Raw genomic sequence first — 16259 nt, forward strand, 5'->3', positions numbered from 1 at the left:
TTTCGCGGGCGACTTTTGTAGCTTTCGTGGGCTACTTTTGTATCCGCTTGGAGTTCCACTGCACTAGCATGTGTATGGATGCAGTCAAGACCAGGGACTTAAAATTGTAAGGGACTACTGTGAGTGGTGGTGTAAATTCTATATAAATACTTGAAATAATTACGCCGAAAAAACACATTGAAATACGTATTCATGATTAGAAAGTTGCTTTCATGGGTGTCTTTTGTAGCTTTCATGGGTGTCTGTCTTTTTGTAACATTCCTGGGTTTCTTTTGTATCAGCTTGGAGTTCCACTGCAAGGGTTAATGTCTAGGGTGGGCGGAGGAGGAGGTAGGGCATTCTGCTATTCGGCCATTAGGTGGCAGTGTTGTTGTTGGCAGGCCACTTGGCTCCCCCCTTGCAGGCAGTTCTCAGAAAGCCTTTGTACTGGTAGGGATAGCAGGAAGGGAGCAGCAGGGACAGCTGGGCACTGCCCTTCACCTGCCAGCCTGGCATTGCATGCTGCAGAGCCTGACCCTCCTGTGCACTTTGTTCCTGGTGAAGGATCCATGGCCTGAGGCTTCCTACCCACCTCCAAGAGGCGCCCAGGGCTGGTAGAGGTGAGTGTGCAATGCATGCAGTGTCTCTGTATACTCCTGTATACTCCTGGGGAGCCCAGGATCTCCGGATTAACCCCGTCATTATAGCTGCGCCCTCTAATTCCTATTACTGAGGAGCCAAGCTGTCTGCCTGGGGCTGGCATCCTATTGCACAGTGTGTCTGCTGTCACTGCCAGCTTGTTCTACACTGACATGTCACTTGCACATGATAGATGAGCATTGTCTGGGCACTGATGTCATGCCTACTGGTAAGCGTGCCGCGTGCAACACTAACTTAAAGGGTCACTCCATCCAAAGCTGATGGTGGGCGCCGGTGGTCCTGATCACTCGCTGAGCTCCTGTATCTCTCAGGGTCGTAGAGGGTGACATCTCAGCACTGAAATTTGCTTCCCCCCCCACCCCCCCCACAGCATCATGAAGTCTCTCTCCTCTTGCTGCACTCTTCACAGCGTTAATGGGTGGCAGGTAGGTGGGCCTCTGCAAAGATGTGCAGTGCTGGTTTACTGGAACGGCGGTAAAAAGAATTCTGTGATAATGGTTCCGAATGTTTGTAAATACCGGTGTGTTTTCTAAACATAATACAATTTGCCTAGAAACTAGTAGAATTATTATGAAAAAATGTCCAAAAACATCCTGACTCTAAAAAAAAAAAAAGGGCCTACCAGCCCAATGTGCATCCGGAGTCTTCAGTACTTCCATTTAAACAAGCCAAAACAACAAGATACACTGTTATCAGACTGCAACAAAGTATTCAGAATAAATGTTTTATATATATGTCTGTGTGTGTGTGTGTGTATATATGTGTGTGTGTGTGTATATGTATATATGTGTGTGTGTGTGTGTGTGTGTATATGTATATATGTGTGTGTGTATATATATATATATATATATATATATATATATATATATATATAATTTAGACATAGTCCATTGCAGTCTGATATCGGTATTTCTAGGTGTTTTTTAAAAAGCGCTTTTGCTTTAAAAATGGGGCAATAGAGCATGCTATTGGCGGATGTATTTCTATTGGCGGAGCTGCTGGAGTGAATGACGATACAAATAGAATGAGATATAAAGTGGTGATTCGGCAGGCCAGAAGCTATGCAGAACTGAAATACCAGGTTTGGGTGGAGTGATCCTTTAAAAAGACCCCATCACCAACTAAAAAAAATACAGGAAAGTGCAGAAGAATCCAGTATTTTTAATGTTTACTTGCAGCATATTTCCTTTTCATGACTTCTTTTCCATAAATTAAATTCACTTTGTGCCTTCGAACTTGCCAGCCAATTTGATTTGTTCAGGAAGAGGAAGTTCTATAGCACAAGTCCTTGCATGTCATAGCTATGTCCTCTTTTAGGAGTGTCTAATTACCATCTGTGCTGGCCTAGCTCCTCCACCGCTCATCTCTCTACATAACCTCTTATGAAGTAGCTAGGGAGAAGGAGAATACTACAGAGCAGCTATTATTACCAGGGCTCTGTAGAACCCTAGGTATCCTTCAGAGATCTTTGGGGGTTCCTTGAGCTGTGGCTGTTTGACCTCGCATTTGATGGTGTGTGTATAATTTTGGGGCCAAAGTCTTTCTGAAAAGCCAGTGGCATGATACCAGTGACATTTTTAGCTGCCTTCTCTGACATTCTTCTCATTGAGCACCAACATAATTCTTCCCACTGACCACCAATGTAAGGGGCATTCTTCCCACTGACCACCAATGTAAGGAGCATTCTTCCCACTGACCACCAATGTAAGGAGAATTCTTCCCACTGACCCCCAATGTAAGGGACATTCTTCCCACTGACCTCCAATGTAAGGGACATTCTTCCCACTGACCCCCAATGTAAGGGACATTCTTCCCACTGCCCCCCAATGTAAGGGACATTCTTCCCACTGACCCCCAATGTAAGGAGCATTCTTCCCAATGACCACCAATGTAAGAGGCATTCTTCTCACTGACCACCAATGTAAGGAGCATTCTTCTCACTGACCACCAATGTAAGGGACATTCTTCCCACTGCCCCCCAATGTAAGGGACATTCTTCCCACTGACCCCCAATGTAAGGAGCATTCTTCCCAATGACCACCAATGTAAGAGGCATTCTTCTCACTGACCACCAATGTAAGGAGCATTCTTCTCACTGACCACCAATGTAAGGAGCATTCTTCCCACTGCCCACCAATGTAAGGAGTATTCTTCTCACTGACCACCAATGTAAGGAGCATTCTCCCTACTGACCACCAATGTAAGGAGCATTCTCCCTACTCTTCCCACTGGCCACCAATGTAAGGCGCATTCTTCCCACTGGCCACCAATGTAACCCCCACAGGTTGTGGGGAAAAGACCCTTATTCTCATCAATGTGAAGTAATCTTCTCTGACATGAGAATACTCTGCCCACTCCCAAAAATTAGTAAATAGTCCCCTCTTTGTCCCTGGCCCCCGCTGCTTAGCTGATGAGGCCTGGGAAATTTTAATTGCTGGGTGGCCCAGCCTGTGGGATTACTATGCATGTCTCCATTGATATTTAAAGAGTCTCCTCTCTACCCCCAGGCCTCCTGCTAAACTGAGGGGGCCCAGATCTCATACCGTACAGATAGGATAGGTATATCCCCCTACCGGTAGCCCTGTAGTGAGGCATGATGCCAAACAAGTTGCAAAAAAGATTTTGGTTTAACTTTCTTTCTGTCTTTAAAGTGAACCTTCACCCATGAAAACATTTATTCTTTCCTGGTTCCTCCCCCTCCCTTCAAAAATTTGATGTTCTGCCATTTTTGAAAGTTCCACATCAGGCCCTTCTACCTTCTGGGTTTCCATGTCACACATCCCAGAAGTTAGTGTTTTGTTGAAGGACACGTGCACCATGAGATTCTTTGGGTCTTGGGGCACATCTTTATATGTGCAGGGGTATTCCTGCACATGCACACCCAAGCCATGGGCCTGCACAAGGTCCGATATCTGACACCAGTGGCACGCATGCATGGGAATAGCCCTGTGTGTGCACAGATGTGTTACAGGTGTGGTATACCCAAGCATGTGTGGGATATCCAAAGATGGTGCCACAGTGGAGGGGCAGGGGAGGACAATAACCGCCAGCTGAAGTTCCTCTTTAAGCTGCTCATAGACAAGTGGCCCAGCACACAACCTTTGTAACAAAGAATCATGGTACAAACATGAATTAGAATGGGATAACCACACATGCTCATTCCTATAGAAAGTCTTGGAAAACTTCCACTGGCCCGACCTGTCTCAGGGCAAGGCCAATACTAATTGGCTGGAAAAAAAGATGATTGATTCCCTTAGCGAAAAGGCTTGGGCAAAGTATGGCTGCCATTGTGGTGTGCCGGCTTCTAAATTGCCTACAAATATTGAGCCCGGGAAGAGGCTTTGGCTGTGCACTGCGTTGGTTCAAAATGGGAGGTTGAGCAGTGTACTCCTGGTTTTGTATGTCTACCATTGGACCTACAGACCTATCCCCAGTCCAACCAAGAATGACCGGATTGGATGAACAGGGATGTGCAATTTATATCGCCCAACTCCCGGGACATGTACTTCCGGGTGCCGGGCAGGTAGGTTTTTTGGTTTTTTTTTTGTTTGTTTTTTTTTTTTCCCTTTAGCCCTGCTGCGGGCAAGCAAGCAGGGATCATATGTCAGGTGGAAGCATTTGGGTGGCAGCGCTGCCTCCCGATTGCTTCCACACAGCCCACAGTGCCAGCCACCGCGCCCCTGCCCGCTGTATGTCCCGGGCTCCACTTGCCTATCTGTGGGCCCGGGACCAGTCAGTGGGTGCTGGCGGTGTGTCGGGATGTGGGTATAGAGGGGGGGAGGAGAGCGGACACGCCCGCTCTCCTCCCCTTCTTGTCCTGACCCAGAAGTGATGTGAAATCACTTCCGGGTCCTCGTTGACATTTTCCCAGCCATGGAGGCCAGGAAAGAATGTAACGGAGTGCGATGTGCACTGCATTACATTCAGAGGAGCACAGGGGAGACATGCAGGGACCCTGGATGTCTCAGAAAAGAGAACCTGTCACCAAAAAAAATCATCCAATAGGGGACTTTTTGTACCCTGTGTGATAAAAAAAAAGTAAAGTTAAAATTTTCTTTTTTAATAAAAAGAAAGTAAGTTACACCCAAGCATATACCCCCCCCCATATTTTTCAAGGCCCCCACTGCCACATATGTACACACACACAAACTTAAAAGCATGCGCTGGTACACCCACACATGAAAACAACGATTGCGATACACATGTTAATTATCGCCGCACACGCCAGAATGAGAGCAATAATTCTAGCACCAGACCGCCTCCGTAACACTAAACTGATGACCTATAAGAGGTCTATAAGCGTCACCTATATAAAATAGAGGGTACTAAAGTGTGTTGCCGTTTAATGAGTGCATGCAAATTTAAGGTTTGACGTGTTGGATATCTATTTACTCGATGCAACCTCATCTTTTATATTTTACAAAAAAATTGGATAATTCTATTGATTTTTGTGCCCTAAAATTAATCTAAGTGGTTTTTTTACTTAAATTTTGTGTTTCCTAGAACTTTGTGATATCGTGTGACATAAAAAAAATTGGAACTACCACTATTTTATTTTCTAGGGTCTCTGATTTAAAAAAATATATCATGTTCTGGAGTTTTGTGTAATCTTCAGGACTTTAAATGGTTTTTTAAACGTGTGCAAAAAACACAAAAATGGCTCTGGCAGCGAAAGGGATAAAGGATAAGACCGACACGCCCCTTTCCTGATGAGCAGCCAATCGGTGCTCATTACACTGCAAGGTCTCTCCCCTCCCTGCTAGTCCCCGGGGGTGGTGCTGGAGACAGGGAGGGGAGGAGGAGATAAACAGCGCAATGTTAAAAATATTACACGTTTAAGTGGCCATAAAGCTCCTTTTGTTTTTAAAAGCCCCGACATTCCATAAACCACCTCCTGATTTTCAATACGGTTTTGGTTAAAAAAAAAAAAATTTTATCAGGACAAGTAGATTTTCACGAGGGACGAGTAGATCGGGGCACTGGTTTAGTCCCCGGACGAGAAGATTGTCACGAGGGACGAGTAGATCGGGACACCGGCTTAGCCCCCGGACGAGTAGATTGTCACGAGGGACGAGTAGATGGGGGCACCGGCTTAGCCCCCGGACGAGTAGATTGTCACGAGGGACGAGTAGATCGGGGCACCGGCTTAGCCCCCGGATGAGTAGATTGTCACGAGGGACGAGTAGATCGGGGCACCGGTTTAGCCCCCGCACGAGTAGATTGTCACGAGGGACAAGTAGATCGGGGCACCGGTTTAGTCCCCGGACAAGTAGATTGTCACGAGGGATGAGTAGATCGGGGCACCGGTTTAGCCCCCGGACGAGTAGATTGTCACGAGGGACAAGTAGATCGGGGCACCGGTTTAGCCCCCGGACGAGTAGATTGTCACGAGGGACAAGTAGATCGGGGCACCGGTTTAGCCCCCGGACGAGTAGATTGTCACGAGGGACAAGTAGATCGGGGCACCGGTTTAGCCCCCGGACGAGTAGATTGTCACGAGGGACAAGTAGATCGGGGCACCGGTTTAGTCCCCGGGCGAGTAGCTTGTCACGAGGCACAAGTAGATCGGGGCACCGGTTTAGCCCCCGGACGAGTAGATTGTCACAAGGGACAAGTAGATCGGGGCACCGGTTTAGTCCCCGGGCGAGTAGCTTGTCACGAGGCACAAGTAGATCGGGGCACCGGTTTAGCCCCCGGGCGAGTAGATTGTCACGAGGGACGAGTAGATCGGGGCACCGGTTTAGCCCCCGGGCGAGTAGATTGTCACGAGGGGCAAGTAGATCGGGGCACCGGTTTAGCCCCCGGGCGAGTAGATTGTCACGAGGGACAAGTAGATCGGGGCACCGGTTTAGTCCCCGGGCGAGTAGCTTGTCACGAGGGACAAGTAGATCGGGGCACCGGTTTAGCCCCCGGACGAGTAGATTGTCACGAGGGACAAGTAGATCGGGGCACCGGTTTAGTCCCCGGACGAGTAGATTGTCACGAGGGACAAGTAGATCGGGGCACCGGTTTAGTCCCCGGACGAGTAGATTGTCACGAGGGACAAGTAGATCGGGGCACCGGTTTAGTCCCCGGGCGAGTAGATTTTTTTTTCAAAAATTTCCACACCTCCGATGAACATTCTCTGGTGTCTTGGGAACGTTCCAAACATCAACCCAACACATTCATATATGTGCAATCTTCGGGGATCGCTGTCAATGCCAATTTTAGACATTTCCAGGCAGCAACACAGCTGATATAAAGTGTAACTGCGAATAAGGTTTTGGAGAGTGGGACCAGCATTTGGGGGAGAGACTATGGCTATTCCAATCCACAGTCCCAACGTACGCGTCCCTGGATAACGGCTGTGTATGTAAGCAGGTGCTGTAGTGACCATCGTCTGGAACCGAAGATGAGCAAGGCAGAAGAACGTCACCAGCACACTGTGGATCTCCAATGTAGGTCCAAAGCTTTTATTCAGCGATCACATTGTTACAGCAAAAGCAACGTTTTGGAACTTTGCAGGACCGATGTGATCGCTGAATAAAGTTTTGGACCTACACTGGGGATCCATGGTGTGCCGGTGACGTTCTTCTGCCTAGACTATGGCTTTAAGCTCCAAGGAGCAGGGCCCTCAATCCCCTCATGTTTTGCATTGTATTGGTATTGTTCTGTCACATGTTCTGTCCCCCTTTGTAATGTACAGCGCTGAGCGAACTATTGGCGCTTTATAAATACTGTATAACAATAATATAGACTCTCTGCTTTACACCGTAATGTATGTCCACACTGGCCTGCATTTCACAGCCCATTCATAACAGAAGCAGAGTGTTGTGTAGTGTTAGCCATCGACAGAAGTTTGGATTTAGGGAGATCCAGTACCTTTAATTGGCTAACTAAATATAGTGCAGTGCGACCTTTCCAAGCATGATGGTCTTCTCTTCATGAAATACTATATATCCTGAAGAAGAGGCTATTCTACTTCAAAAGCCCATTCATAAAATGCAGACAGTAAAGTGGAACCTGAGATGTCGCCCCGAGTTTTGTCAGCCTAATGCTGCAGAGATATCCATGACTGGCCAAGAGAGGCCAGTCACATGAGTTTGACTCCCTTTCTTTTTTCCCTTTGTTTGTTTAGCTTTGTTTGCCTTGGATGCCCAAGCAAGCACATTTGTGTTTCTTGGCAGTCTCAGTGCAGGCTTCCTTTAGGGCTCGTTCACATTAGCAGTTGAGGGGAAGTAAAACCCTGTAGTTGAGCTGCATTTTACCACCACCAACAACAACTGTTCCCCTTTTAGCTGCAGCCAGGGGTATACACATGCCACGGTCTTGATGCTTTAGAGCTCATGTACACTGCAGCTGATAAACTGACGTTCAGGAGCTGTTCTGCATTTTTTTTCAGCAGCCCCTGAACTCCCCCTAATGTTCTCCTATGTGTCCGTGTACATATCGTCCTTTACAGGCAGTTGAGTTTACAGTCATTTTTTTTTTAATGCACCAAGCTTGCGTTCAGGAGTAGATTTTACCCGCGGTACACCAGCGCAGTCAGTTCCAAGTTTTGCGTGAAGGAAAAAATGATAGAACACGCCGCATTATACTCATGATGGGATCCATAGTGAATACAACCAGAAAAGATAGGACATCTCCACACATACTGCTCTCTCTGCTTCTGCTCTCTCTATTTCTCTCAAAATGTCTGAAATAGTTAATTTTCTACTGTTTTTAAGTCCATTCTGGGCATTTGGGAAGGTCTCCTGCGGTTATCTTTTAACCACTTCCAGTCCGGACACTTTCACCCCCTTCCTGACCAGGGCAATTTTCAGCTTTCAGCACTATCACACTTTGAATGACAATTGCGCGGTCATGCAACACGGTACCCAAATTAATTTTTTACCATTTTTTTGAGACAGATAAAGCTTTATTTTGGTGGTATTTATTCACCACTGGGATTTTTATTTTTTTTGCTATGTAATGAAAAAGTCCAAATATTTTGAACAAAAGTGTTTTTTTTAATAAAATTTTGCAAATAATATTTCATCATACATCTTTGCCAAAATGTATTCTGTTATCTTTTTAGCAAAAAAACAAAAAAAAACAAATTAGTTTATAACCAAAAATTATAATTTTTAAACATTTTTTTACATTTTTATTTTATTTTTTTATATTATTATTTTTTATTTATTTTATTTTTTTTACATACTGTCACCCTAGCAGTACAGTGTCACCATGGTGACACTGTACTACTTGTGGGGGGTGATGAAGATTTTTTTTTTTTTTTTTTTACTGATTGCTTTTATACCCATATAGGATGTAAAAGCAACCATTTCTCTTTCTCTCTGTGTGCATTCCTGCACTCATTGAGAAATACTGAGTGAGCTGTGATTGGTCACAGCTTGTCACATGGTACAAGGCTGTTGTGAATAGCCTTGTACCATGTGACCTCTGTGATCATTCACAGATTTCACACATAGTAAGCAATGATGTCACAAGTGACATCTTGCTTACTACTTTGCATGTGATCACTGATTGGCCAATCAGTGATCACATGATCGGGACCTCTTACAGAGGTCCCGTCCGACGATCGGTGTTTCACTCCCAGGGAGCGCGCACAAGCAGGGTGCGGGGAGGCCGTTCATAAATGGCCACCCGACCCTGTACTGCCACCGTCCGGCCGTTTATATACAACGGCCGGTCGGGAAGTGGTTAAAAACGCTTCTAAACGGAAATGCACATAAACGGCGGTATGCAAACGCGGCTAAACTGACTTTTTTGTAACCTGCGTTTTCCAGCAGTCAGTTTCCAACGTTCAGAAAAGTTTTCCAAATGCCCCGTGTACATGAGCCCTTATGGGAGGAATTATATCCTTTGTCTTTTTCAGCGGGTTCTCTGCAAGTAAATGAAGCCACTCTGCAAGCAGGCAGTAGGGAGGCGACACAACGCCTCCTCAATGCCTGTCTAATGCTCTCTGAAGAGCGATCAATACGTAGTTCTCTCTTCAGAGAGCTAAGCAACTGTGTATGAGCCCTTAAGATAGCGAATTAAAGGCTGTAGGGATGGCTGGGTGCTCTGGGTCTTGCAGTCCCACAGACTTTTGCAGGCATCTGGTCACCATTTAAAGAAAGCACGGTAGGTACACCCCGCAGCAGGCACGGGGTGGCAGTTATGATGGTGTGACCTTAACATTGCGGTGAGGAGAACATGGTGTATAGCTGGCTGACGCTGACAAATGAGTGACCTGAATTTGGGGGTGACCCCAGGGAACAAGACGCCTGTGGCAGGTGTGAAATAAGCAGCTGGGTGTCACACGTTGTTTGGGCGGGGGGGGGGGGGGGGTTGGGGAATAAACAAATTAAATATATATATCTATATGTGTGTGTGTATATGTGTATGTGTGTATGTATGTATATACATATATGTATATATATATATATATATATATATATATATTATATGTGTGTGTGTATATATGTATGTATATAATGTAATATCTACCTGTCTAGCATACACAGCTCCAGTATTTCAGAGAACACACACTGGGAACCCTCTACCAATTCATGACATCACCTTGGCAGGAGGAATGTCGCTTATTCCTAGAGCATTGATTTAATTGGATATTAGTTCTGCGACCAAACCACGGTGTGTACAGGACAGGTTCACTTCGAATCCAATTTTTTGTAGAGGAAGGTAATATTGCTAAATTTGGAAGAATGAAGCAATTTTTTTTTTTTTTTTTTAAACAGTAAGAAGCAGATAGTCTGGAAAAATATAGTGACATAAAAAAACCATTGAAATGTGAGAAATTGCCCAGAGCTGATTTATAAATAGGCAAAACGGCCAGGATCTTAATTTCCTATGAGAATTTTGTCAGAATCAATTTCAACCTTTTATGAGTTAGCCCCTGAGGGCCTAATTGCACTTCAGAGCTTAAAGGGTGACTCCACTTCCATAAAAAAAAAAAATATATATATATATATATATATTTATAATATAGAAAATGTAAAAATAAACAATATAGCATTCTCCTAGATTGTAAGCTCTAACGATCAGGGCCCTCCTATTCTTATGTATTAAATTGTATTGTAATTGTAGGTTGTAAAGCGCTTCGTAAACTGTTGGCGCAATGTAAATCCTGTATAACAAATAATATTCGGCTGCTACACAAGCCATGTTGTAATTGGTGCAAAAACAAAACACCTTTTGAAATGTAATTTCCTGCTGTTGTGATTGGCTCACTGATTTTACCAGACGTCTAAACTAAGATACAAGTCAGATTTAGAGCTTCCTTTGCAAAAGGAATTTCAGCTTTGATGAGATACTCTCCAAGGGTTAAATACATCTAAAGCAGGGGTTTCAGACTGAGAGCACACCATCTCCCTTTACCAGGGACAAGGGGTGGGCAGGAGGGGCGGCTGCCCTGGGCGCAGCGGTTTACTGTATAGATGGGGGCGCCAGTGAGCTCATTCTGATACAAGGAATTCTGACAAGTGGATGGCTGCTGAGGTTAGAATCCCCTAAACTTGTACATAATAAAGGGGGGGGGGTGCTTCCTTGCCCTGGGCGCTGGATGACCTTATCAAAGCACTGCCCCTTACATCAGATGTCAAGCGCTCCTCCAGCAGTCCCTTACCCTTCCTTACATCTCAGTGCACCCCTTACCTTGAGCTGCTGCTGGGAAGAAGCTGGGTGGGAGTTGGGAAACAAAGTGCAGGGTCTGGAAGAGGGCTGGAGAGGAGGTGGGCAAGAGGGTGCTGCAGCTGCACAGGGAGGTAGAGGATCTGTAGGAGGAATTCTGTCCTCCTCTCTATTGCCAATTGCTGAGGCAGAGAGGGTACAAGGACAAGCCTCTCCATGGCTGCACAGAGAAGCGCAGGACCTGGCAGAGGAGTTCTGTCCTCTTTGTTACTGACTGCTGAGACAGGGTGGCAGTGAAGATGAGGGGGGTGCCACAGCTGCAGGGGAGGTGTGAGGGCCACACAAAATGGCCTGGTGGGCCAATTTTGGCCCGCTGGCCTTGTGTTTGACACGTGATTTTAAAGGGATGCAAACCCTGCAACTTTTCTCAGAACACTTGAGAGTGCAGCAGCTGATTATAATGACCCAGATCCTCACATTCAGATTGAGCATGCAGTCAGTTTAGTGAAACAAACAAGTATTTCTTCAGAACAATTAAGAATCTTCGACAAAGTTTGTTAATCACTTCCCGCAGGCTGTACTGATATATGCAGCCTCTCAGTGGGGGGCTATAACATCAAGCTGCCGCCTATCTGCGTCCCTAGGTGAACACTTTACTGTGCTGAGAGCATGCTCCCAGCAAAGTAACAGGCGGGTACCAGAAAGCTGCTGATCCATACTTGTGATCAGGAGCTTTCCATTCATGTGACTACTTTGACTGCCGATCACAGGGGTCACATGGCTGAAATGCCCACCTTCACATCCCAGCATTTGGCACCTCTTAAAGTGCCTGGAGGTGGCAGAGGAAAGGAAAAATGCAGTGAACATTGATCACCCGGAGGGAATTGTCTTTTCTCAACAAAAGTGAAGTTACACTTTTTAAAGTGAGCCTGTACTTTGCGTGTTTAGGGCCCACTTGAGGAGACACTTACTTGTCCATAAGTGACAGTGCCTGCTAACATCCCACCCCTGAGGAAGGTATACCTATCTATCCATGCTTCTCTACTGCCTCCTCTGCAGAGCTCTTGCTCCCTTGCTGTAAAAGAGAAGGACTTCTGGGTATGGGGGAGAATATCACTTCCCCCATGTGATGGTTCTCAGGCATGGATGGCCGATCACCAAGCCCAAACAATCTGACTGTGAGTCGACTGACACCATCTGCCCAGTGTAGCCCCGACGCCATCTGCCCAGTGTAGCCCCGACGCCATCTGCCCAGTGTAGCCCCAACGCCATCTGCCCAGTGTAGCCCCTCGACACCATCCGCCCAGTGAAGCCCCTCTGCCCAGGGAAGCCCATCCGCCCAGCGAAGCCCCTCCGCCGTCCGCCCAAGGAAGCCCCTCCGCCGTCCGCCCAGCGTAGCCCCCTCCGCCGTCCGCCCAGCGTAGCCCCCTCCGCCGTCCGCCCAGCGTAGCCCCCTCCGCCGTCCGCCCAGCGAAGCCCCCACACCATCCAACACAAGAGCAGGGTGGACTTCTGTAGCAAGAATGTTGTAACAGGGCAAGGATGGGGGAGTATATCTTGCTGGGGGTTGGGCTAGGAGGATCATGATTGGGCTAGGGGCAGGGGCGGACTAACCATTTTGAAACTCGGGCACTGCCTGTGGGCCCGGGGTCAGTAGGGGGCCCCATGAGATGCCCCTGGTACCTTTTTTTTTTTTTTCATAGGCTTTTTTGAGTTTGGGCAAGGACACAGGGGCCCCATGATCCCCTATTGCCCAGGGGCCCCATGAGTTGTCAGTCCGCCCCTGGCTATGGGTGCATGTGTAGTGCATTTTTACATACATTTAAAGCTGAATATACATTAAACAATCTCCTTTAGATCTACCATCAACTTTGTAGTGCAGATGCTTGCCTGATTTTACATCAGCACTTAAATGTGACCTTGTATCAGCCTTCTGCAATTCCCTGTACAGTAGAGCTCAGACTGGGAGAGTGAAAATTAGGACTAGAGGCCATTCAGATATGCTGGAGTGTTCATGTTTTGCTAAACAGGATTATAATGAGAGGAACAGAGAAAAAAGTGAGCAGAGGATTAACCTTACGAGTCTCCTTCTTCTCCTTCACTGTCCAATCACAGGCTGTGGGGAGGGAGGCGACAACGCTGTACTGGTAATTCGGCGGGAGAGAAAAGTCAAGTCACCAAATTGTCTGTACTGTCCAGCTGGGCTGTGTAAATCTCAGAAATGGATTGACATAAATACAAATCATTTGACAGGTAAAACTACTCCTTATATGTATTTCAGCCTTGTATTTAGCTGTTTGTTTGGAGTTTAAGGTTCTGCATTTTCATGTCTTCTTCACGCATTTTATAATGCATTTTCATAAGTTCTTCATGCGCTCCTTTTGAAGTCTAAAAATGTACTAAAAGAAGCTCTTTTGCCTTTTTCCAAGCTGCATGGAAATGTGTCGCACAGGTGTGAACGGGCCCTATAGACACTAATGCAATTCATTTCCCATGTGCCCTGTTCACGCCTTCCAAGTGTGTTGGTGTACAATGCATAAGTGCAGCATGTCTTTAATGTCGTGGAACACAAACTGCACAAGTATTGGGTACTATCCCAACGTCGAGCTGCAATTTTTTAATTTTTTTGCTAGAAAAAAGTAACAACGCATCTAAGCGTGCTTGTACTTTAAGGGCACCATATCACGCACTACTGTGAATGGCCCCCAAACCACCGGTTATGACATAGTAGCTCCAAAACGGCAATAACTATTTTCCTCCTACGAGTCTGAAAGAAAAACTTTGTTACCCGTAGGTAGCATGTGATTGGTTGTCGTGGGCAGCACAACCTTTCTTGCTTCTGCTCTGTGATAAATGAGGACCATTAGACCTCATTTATCAAAATGCCTGACAAACGGAGTTTCCCCTGGCAACAAATCAGATTCTTCATTCTATTTTGCATGGTCAGAGCTGGTAATAAAATGGAAGAATCTGGTTATTATGGGTATCACCTTAATACAGGAGGTCCAGCATTTAAATCGAATTAAATTCCACTCTTTTTTTTTATTTTTTTTATTTTAATGCCCCCCCCCCCCCCCCATGATGTGCTAGTATGTACAGCATTTTACTTACCTGTCAAAGGAACCCCCTTAGTGCTGTGCTGTCAGTGCTTTGGTGCTTTTATCTTCTCCTGGTCAATCTTTCTAGGTGCATGAATGGCGTGCGCACAGGAGTCACTTCATCACGACAGAGGGTGGTACCGGAAATGTACTGTGAGCTGTGCATGCGCGGCTCAGTGTATATTACTGCTGACAGGCAAGGAGAAGGCACAGTAGCGTCTCTCCTGTCTTAAGTGGTTAGTGTAACGGACCCCAGTCTCCCGCGACTGGGTATCTCCATACCACCGCTTAGAAAATCGGTCGTTCGTATGCAAAACAACAATATTTTTTTACTGTTGTTCAACCAGATTTTTTCGTTCACAATATCGTTATCGGTTAAAACATCCTGCTCATCGGCGAAGAGAAAATCGTTCGATCAGTGTTTCCGCGAAAATTTTCATACGATTTTCTTATCGTCTGTACGGGGCATTAGGCTGTTTCAGTAAACCTATGGGGATGCAAGGGCAGCACAGTGGCTAAGTGGTTAGCACTTCTGGCAGTACTAGGGTCATTGGTTCAAATCCCAACCATGGCACTACCTGCCTGGAGTTTTCATGTTCTCCCTGTGCCTGCGTGGGTTTTCCAGTTTCCTCTCACGCTCCAAAGACATGCTGGTAGGTGAATTGGCTCCTGTCTAAATTGTCCCTAGTATGTGTATGTATGAATGTGAGTTAGGGACCTTAGACTGTACACCCCTTGAGGGTTAGGGACTGATGTGAATGTAGAAAAAAAAAATTTAAATATATTGCTGCATAAACGGACAGCGCTATATAATTACCTGTAATAAATAAATAAAAACCCTGTTTGCAGTTTTTAAAAAATTTTAAGTTTAGGGCCTCCTGTATACATGAACTCTCCTGGACGTTTAGCTCTCCTGGCAGCGGAAAAATGCTGAACGCGATACCGTGTTTAGCGCTTGGATGTTTATTCATTTGGTTGGATAGAGTATTTTCCATTGACATGAATAAACCCAGCTAGTGTTTAGATGCGTTTACATGCATTTTTTTGCTGTGTTTATTGTTTTTTTGGCCAAACCAATTTTTCCGCGTTCAGGAGAAGAACATGTAACTGCCCCTAAACTCTGGTAAAAGACTATGGTGTCCATTTATGAACCAGCGGTAAATGATCGCTGCTCAGTTCTCCGGCATTCTCGGAGAACACAGTTCTCCTGTGAATGCCTTTTATGAGTAGATCAGTTCTCCGAACGAATGCAGGCCATAGATGGGTCGAAAACCGGCTGTCTTTTTAACAAAAAAACGAAAAATCAGTCGTTCAATAGGCTGACATTACCACCAACGGTAACAAAAAAAATCGGCCGATTTTCATCCCGTCTACGGCCGGCATTTAATTACTTCTGTCCCGGCAGAGAGCTCCGCTATTATATTTGACATGAAAAAGTATTGCTGTTGCAACAATGTATCTATTTGTATCCATTTCGGATACAGATGTTTTTATTCAGATACAAATAGATACAATGTTGCAACCGCTATACTTTTTAGTGTCAAATATAATAGCAGACTGGAATTCTTCCTCCTTCTTCTTCTCCTCAGATTTTTTTTATCGGTAAAAAGATCGGCCGATTTGCCCATCATTGCCGCAAAAATCGGCCTTTCGGCAAAACCGGACAATTTTTTTCCAACTTTACCAACTAAAACAATGTGCCAAAATCCAGAAAAACGGCCGACCAGTTAACCCATTAACGGTGCGAAAATCGGCCGATTTTTTTTTTTTTTTTTTTTTTTTTTTTTTTTTTCGGCCGAAAAATCAGCTGATTTTCGACCAATCTACAAACGCTGGAAAACGGCTGCTTTTACTATAATCTCGCGAGATTACAGGAAGAGATCAGTTTACTAAACAGAGGTAAATTATCGC

General features: G+C 45.6%; 1 protein-coding gene across 1 annotated transcript in view; it reads left to right on the top strand.

The window, feature by feature from the left end:
* Window positions 1-425: 425 nt before the first annotated feature.
* The window catches only part of RAI1 (retinoic acid induced 1), a 291210-nt gene continuing 275376 nt past the window's right edge, over window positions 426-16259 (top strand). Inside the window, exon 1 of the mRNA XM_089656730.1 lies at window positions 426-599. The gene's annotated coding sequence lies outside the window, so the exon portion shown is untranslated. The remainder of the gene's footprint in view (window positions 600-16259) is intronic.

This window comes from Staurois parvus, unplaced genomic scaffold (genome assembly GCF_062004578.1).
Source record: "Staurois parvus isolate SC_StPar_1 unplaced genomic scaffold, SC_StPar_1.0 ptg000931l, whole genome shotgun sequence".
Taxonomy (NCBI): Eukaryota; Metazoa; Chordata; class Amphibia; order Anura; family Ranidae; genus Staurois; species Staurois parvus.